The 6000-nt window shown below is 39.4% G+C and overlaps 1 protein-coding gene across 4 annotated transcripts in view; it reads right to left on the minus strand.

Moving 5' to 3' along the window:
- galnt13 (UDP-N-acetyl-alpha-D-galactosamine:polypeptide N-acetylgalactosaminyltransferase 13) overlaps positions 1-3851 on the minus strand; it is an 83300-nt gene extending 79449 nt beyond the window's left edge. For 2 of the 4 annotated variants that reach the window (XM_049485018.1, XM_022680375.2), the window contains exon 1: positions 3217-3851. The gene's annotated coding sequence lies outside the window, so the exon portion shown is untranslated. The remainder of the gene's footprint in view (positions 1-3216) is intronic. The other 2 variants (XM_049485019.1, XM_022680376.2) reach the window with 2 other exon arrangements.
- Positions 3852-6000: the final 2149 nt, after the last annotated feature.

The following is a 6000-nucleotide window of genomic DNA, read 5'->3' on the forward strand; positions in this document are numbered from 1 at the left end:
TAAAGAGAGAACAGGACATCTTCATTCTCAGTCATTAGAAGGTCAGTACCAGTCTCAGTCATGGTCTCTGCCTCAGTCCATGAACGGTTCAAGTCAAGCACAAATCAAGTGGCCTTCATAGCTTTAATACACCTGTCTGAAATGCAGTTTTTTTACTCAACAATCATTAAATATCCAGTAATTTCAAAATTAATAATACTAACATCCCTGTTTTTATACATACTGCATGCATATCCTATCTGTTGTTATCTATTACAAGTCAATTGATTGTTAAACTCTTTGGTAACACTTTACAATTCGGGTCACAATTAACAGTACTTACAACAGTAATGAACATACAGACTGAGGATGAAGATGCCTTGTTCTCTCCTCAGAAAGCACACATAATCTACAAGCATGTGCTTTTGGACCTACACTTCAGTATTTAATAGTACTGTACTGTCTCATATAAGGAGTGGTCAGACATTAGGGGTGTCACAATTTCGATATCTCATCGAAATCGATCAAAATAATGTCATGGTCTCAAGCCTCGAAGTCAAAAAGAGGATTGACGATCCCTCCCTCTAAGCTACCTAATGTGGTGTATTACAGATCACTTGTATCACTTTGCATCACTTATATCAAGCCCACCTTTTGAAATTAGATATTGTAAATTTGATAAATCAAACCAATGACTGACCATAGACTACTCTAAAACTGACATAGGCCTCTCTGCTGTAAAAAAAAGAAAAAAGAAAATCGAGAATCGAATCGAGGATTTAGAGAATCGTGACACCCCTATCAGACATGCAGTGCTTATTATTATGCTCATAAGATCAGGCCAAGCATGTCTGAACACTCTGTATATGAGACAGTACAGAACCATCATACACTGAAGTGTAGGTCCACAAGCACATTTCTTCAGATTATGCAGCTACAATCATATTTGATGTGTGTGTGTGTGTGTGTGTGTGTGTGTGTGTGTGTGTGTGTGTGTGAAGCACACTTGGCATTGGGCTTTCTGGGGAGTGTGCTTTCTTCATTCTCAGTCAGTTTAAGGTCAGTCCTAGTCTATGTCCGTGGACAACCGAGTACAAGTCCCTCGTAGCACCTCATAGCTCTCAAACACCTGTCTAAAATGCCTTTTAGAAATACTGCATGTATATCATGTCTGATTCTAGTAATTACAAGTAAATTATGGTAATACTCTTTGGTAACACTTTACTATAAGGGTCACAATTAACAGTACTTATGAGAGAAATGAACATTAATAAATGGCCATGAGACATCAAGACAAAGCACTGCATGACTGACAACTCAGGTTATCTGACAGTACAGAAACATCATACAGTGTGCTTGTCCTTAATCATATGCCAATGGATTATGCATCTAAAATCATTGATCATTGATTTGATATGTGTGTGAATAGTACACTTAGCAGTGTGCTTGCTGAGGAGAGAACAGGGCATCTTCATCATTCTCAGTCAGTATAAGGTCATTCTCAGTCTCATTCTCAGTCCATAGGTAATCAAGCACAAATCAAGTGGCCCCAATAGCTCTCATATACCTGTATGAAATGCAGTTTTTTATGCAAGACATCATTTTTAAATACCCAGTAATTTCTAAAACCACTACGCTGACACCCAGTCTTTATAAATACTGCATACATATCCCATCTGCATTCAGCTATTACAAGAGAATTGATTGTTGATTGATTGTACTCTTTGGTAATACTTGGTATAATAAGGGTCACAGTTAACAGTACTCATGGCAGTAACAAGCATTACTAAATGGCCATGACACATCAAGACAAATTCTGTGCATGTATAACATTCTTGGTGAATAAAAGTGAAGCTGATTTCTCTTCTATTTTATAGTTTTTAGTCACATTACCCAGCCCTACTTTCACCCAAATAGCATCTGTCTGATTTTTCCTACTTGTTTCCTACTTGTTTAAATGTTTCTCCACAAAAACAGGTGCCCTATGTTCAATCCCAAAGGACATAGCTAGTAAACACAGAACATGCTTGAGCTGATATTATGTGACCATAATAATAATAGGCACTGCATGTCTGACCACTCTGTATATGAGACAGTACAGTACCATCATACAGTGTGCTTGTGTAGGTCCACATGCCTACAGATTATACAGCTAAAATCTTTGATGTCTGTGTGTGTGTGTGTGTGTGTAATAAAGCACTCCTGGCAGTGTGCTTGCTGAGGAGAGAACAGGGCATCTTCATCATTCTCAGTCAGTATAAGCTCAGTACCAGTCTCAGTCGCAGTCTCAGTCCATGGGCAATCAAGCACAAGTCAAGTGGCCCTCATAGCTTTCTTATAACTGTATGAAATGCAGGTTTTTATGCATGACATAATCATTAAATACCCAGTCATTTCTAAAACCACTACACTGATACCTAGTCTTTAAAATATACTATGTGTATATACCATCTTACCATTTTAGGTATTACAAGATAATTGATTGTTTGTAATCTCTTTGGTAACACTTCACACTTACAATTAGGGTCACAATTAACAGTGCTTACACGTCAAGACAAATTGTGGGGATGTATAACATACTTGGTAAATAAAAGAAGTGAATCTGATTCCTCTTCTATTTTATAGTTTTTAGTCATATTGCCCAATCCTACTTTAACCCATATAACATTTATTTTTCCTTACGTTTAAATATTTCTCAACAAAAAACAATTGCTGTGTGTTTAATTCTAAAGAATATAGCTAGTAAACACAGAACATGCTTGAACTGATTTTTGAGCATAATAATAAACACTGCATATCTGACCACTCTGTATATGAGACAGTACAGGTCCACAATCATATGTCTATAGATTACACAGCTACAATCAGGCAGAGTGCTTTCTGAGGAGAGAACAGGGGGGCATCTGAGGAGAGAACAGGGCATCTTCTTCATTCTCAGTCAGTGTAAGGTCAGTACCAGTCTCAGTCCATGGGTAATCAAGCACCAGTCAAGTGGTCCTCATAGCTCTTATACCCCTCTCTGAAATGCAGGTTTTTATGCATGACATCATCATTAAATACCCAGCTATTTCTAATACCACTACACTGACATCCCAGTTTTTCATATATGTGTATATACTGTGTGCATGTCCATGTTTTTTAGCTATTACTGCAGACAGGCAGACAAAACAGACAGCCCAGCTTTAGAATAGCCAGCAATTAGTCAAACAACCATCATCACCATCACCACACACTTACTGAATAAAGTCTGCGGCTGAAAGACACCCCGAGGTTCTGGTGGTCCTGCTCGTCAGCCAGCAGCAGCAGCAACGTGTTGCATCTGGTTGGCTTCTCCTAATTAGAAATCGCTCTGTGATGGTTGTGGATGCCCTGCTATCATCGCGATAATCCCAGAGGAGGAAAGCATAGCTCAGAAGCGCAGGTCACGTAGCTTCCACAGCTTCCAGAGCCACTACCACACATAGCAGCAGCACATGCATCACATGCAGGCTGCAGCAGGCAGGCAGGTCGCGTGCTGATAACCCCTCTGTCTCTGAAGCTAAAATGTCTCGCTAGCGCAGAGAACCAGCTTCATCTAACTGGCTGCTGCTAATACAGCGCTACCGTGGCCGGGCTCGCGGATGCTCGAGCTGCTGAGCTACATGCTTCCCCTGCAGCTCTGAAAGCGCGGCGACTCCTCCTCCTCCTCCCAGCCGAGCACCTTCCTGCGGTGAGGGGTCGCAGAGCAGCCGCGCAGACCCCCGTCTCCCCCAGGGCTGATATGCAGCACCGACCCGCAGGACACGCTCCTGTTCCGGGCCAGTAAAGCGGCGCAGGAGGAGCAGCTAACCCTAATGGATGGAGACGGAGGAGAAACGCTTACAAACTGGCTCGCGCACCGGCCCCGCTCTCCCATTGGCCAATAGGTGCGCCCGTCATGACGTCAGGCGGGCGCCAGAGCACGCCAGACGCTGGCAGCTTGTTTTAGACCTGATTATCCACATGTACACAGACAGCACTGGGTGGACTGGAGTGAGCGGAGACTAGCTAAATATGCCACAATTAGGGGTGATATGGCAAAATTAGATTATATATTTCACTATATTTCTGGTAGGCCTGTAACGATTAAAAATAATAATAATTGTGATCAATATATCGTACCAGAAATTATTGTGATAAATGATACTATTGTCGTATATAAACAGCTCTGGAGAAAATTTTATTTTAAGAGACCACTTCAGTTTCCTGAATCAGTTTATCTGATTTTGCTATTTATAGGTATATGTTTGAGTAAACTTAAAATCTTATTCTATAACGTCGGACAACATTTCTCCCAAATTCCAAATAAAAATATTGTCATTTAGAGCATTTATTTGCAGAAAATGGCTGAAATAAGAAAAAGATGCAGAGCTTGTCAGAGCTTAAATAATGCAAAGAAAACAAGTTCATATTTATAAAGTTTTAAAAGTTTTTTGATTTTTAAAAATCAATATTTAATGGTAATGATAATATAACGATAATATAATAGCATAACAACAAAGCATTTATATCCTTTTATAGACAATAGCATTTTAATTAACCATATTATGGGTAATATACAGTCCTATCAAAAAGTATTGAAACAGTAAGGTTGTAGACATCTGGGTTGTACATCAATGAAGATTCCCATCTCAGAAGAAGCCATGCAAGCCCAAATTATGACACTACTTTCACTCTGTTTCACGGATGAGCTTGTATTTGGAATCATGAGCGGATCCTTTCTTTTTCTAAACTTTAGCCTCATCAGTCCATAATCAGTCCACAGGCTGGTCTCTGTACTTCTTGGTAAATTCCAGCCTGGTTTTCCTATTCACTTCACTAATAGTGGATTTATCTGGGAAAGCCTCAGTCCTTTTGTTCATGAAGTCTTCTGAAAAAAGTAGATTGTGACACCTTAATCCTGCCCTCTGGTGGTTGTTGCTGGCTGAATTTCCTACTGTTTTTCACTGAACTCTGTGGTCCTCCGGTTCTTTTATTACCGTCCGGAGTCACATCTTTTCGTCACCTCGCGTTAGATAAAATAGCTATTTGTCCACTGCTATGCACCATAGTTACACTTTGAGCACGTGTTTCTACAGAGATCAACGTAAACACAACAGCAGTGAAAATGGAGGAGCTCCTGAATACGATGTCACGTGACCAAGACAGCCAAAACAATCAAAAATATTCTAAACCTGTTAAAAAATGTCATGTAATAAAATCTGTTCTAGAACAGTCACTTGTTTGTTTGTTTTTTCATTTTGATATGGGCCATTTCACGGAGTACATAATTGTGGACTTGGTAAGTTCGACTCAAGTGCATACTCCTGAGAACGGGAGGATGCTGTTCGGTTATTCTGTAACTGAAACAGCTGCATACTTCATGACATCACCCTCTTGTTTCCTGTTAATGGGGCTACCCTTCTCAGAAATTGAAGAAGCACATTTTCATATAGTAACTGTGAACTAACAACGAACTTTTAAATGGAACAGTACTTGAGCTGCGAATGATGACGTTTCCCAAGTCCACAAAAAGAAAAAAACATACAGACAATAACACAGACTGAGAAACAGCCATGGACTTTAAAGCACTGTGTTTAAACACTGTTATTCAAATGAATTGATTCAGTGGATGCAGAAATTCAAACAACTAAAATGTTTACAGAACAAAATGTATATGGTTCTGAATATATCATACAATGACAGAGGTAATATTGTGTAAACCCCAAGAACTGATTTAATTATGTTCCAGTAAATTCTAGATGCAAATATCACAACATCTGTAAAAAGCTGAAGATAAAAAGAGCATGACTTCTATAGTTTTATATTTCCTTACAGATATTTGTACACTTTCTGGATGCACAATGATTTTGGAATTATATCTGTATTGGCCGATAATTGCTTTTTTCAGTATCATTGGCATCGGCCAATGTCTAAATATTTCAAACCAATATTTGCTGACATTTATAGTATGCCTGAAAAAGACCAAGCAACGCTGGCTGTGCTACTACAACAGGGTGGCAG

This window comes from Astyanax mexicanus, chromosome 11, assembly GCF_023375975.1.
Source record: "Astyanax mexicanus isolate ESR-SI-001 chromosome 11, AstMex3_surface, whole genome shotgun sequence".
NCBI classification, from domain to species: Eukaryota; Metazoa; Chordata; class Actinopteri; order Characiformes; family Acestrorhamphidae; genus Astyanax; species Astyanax mexicanus.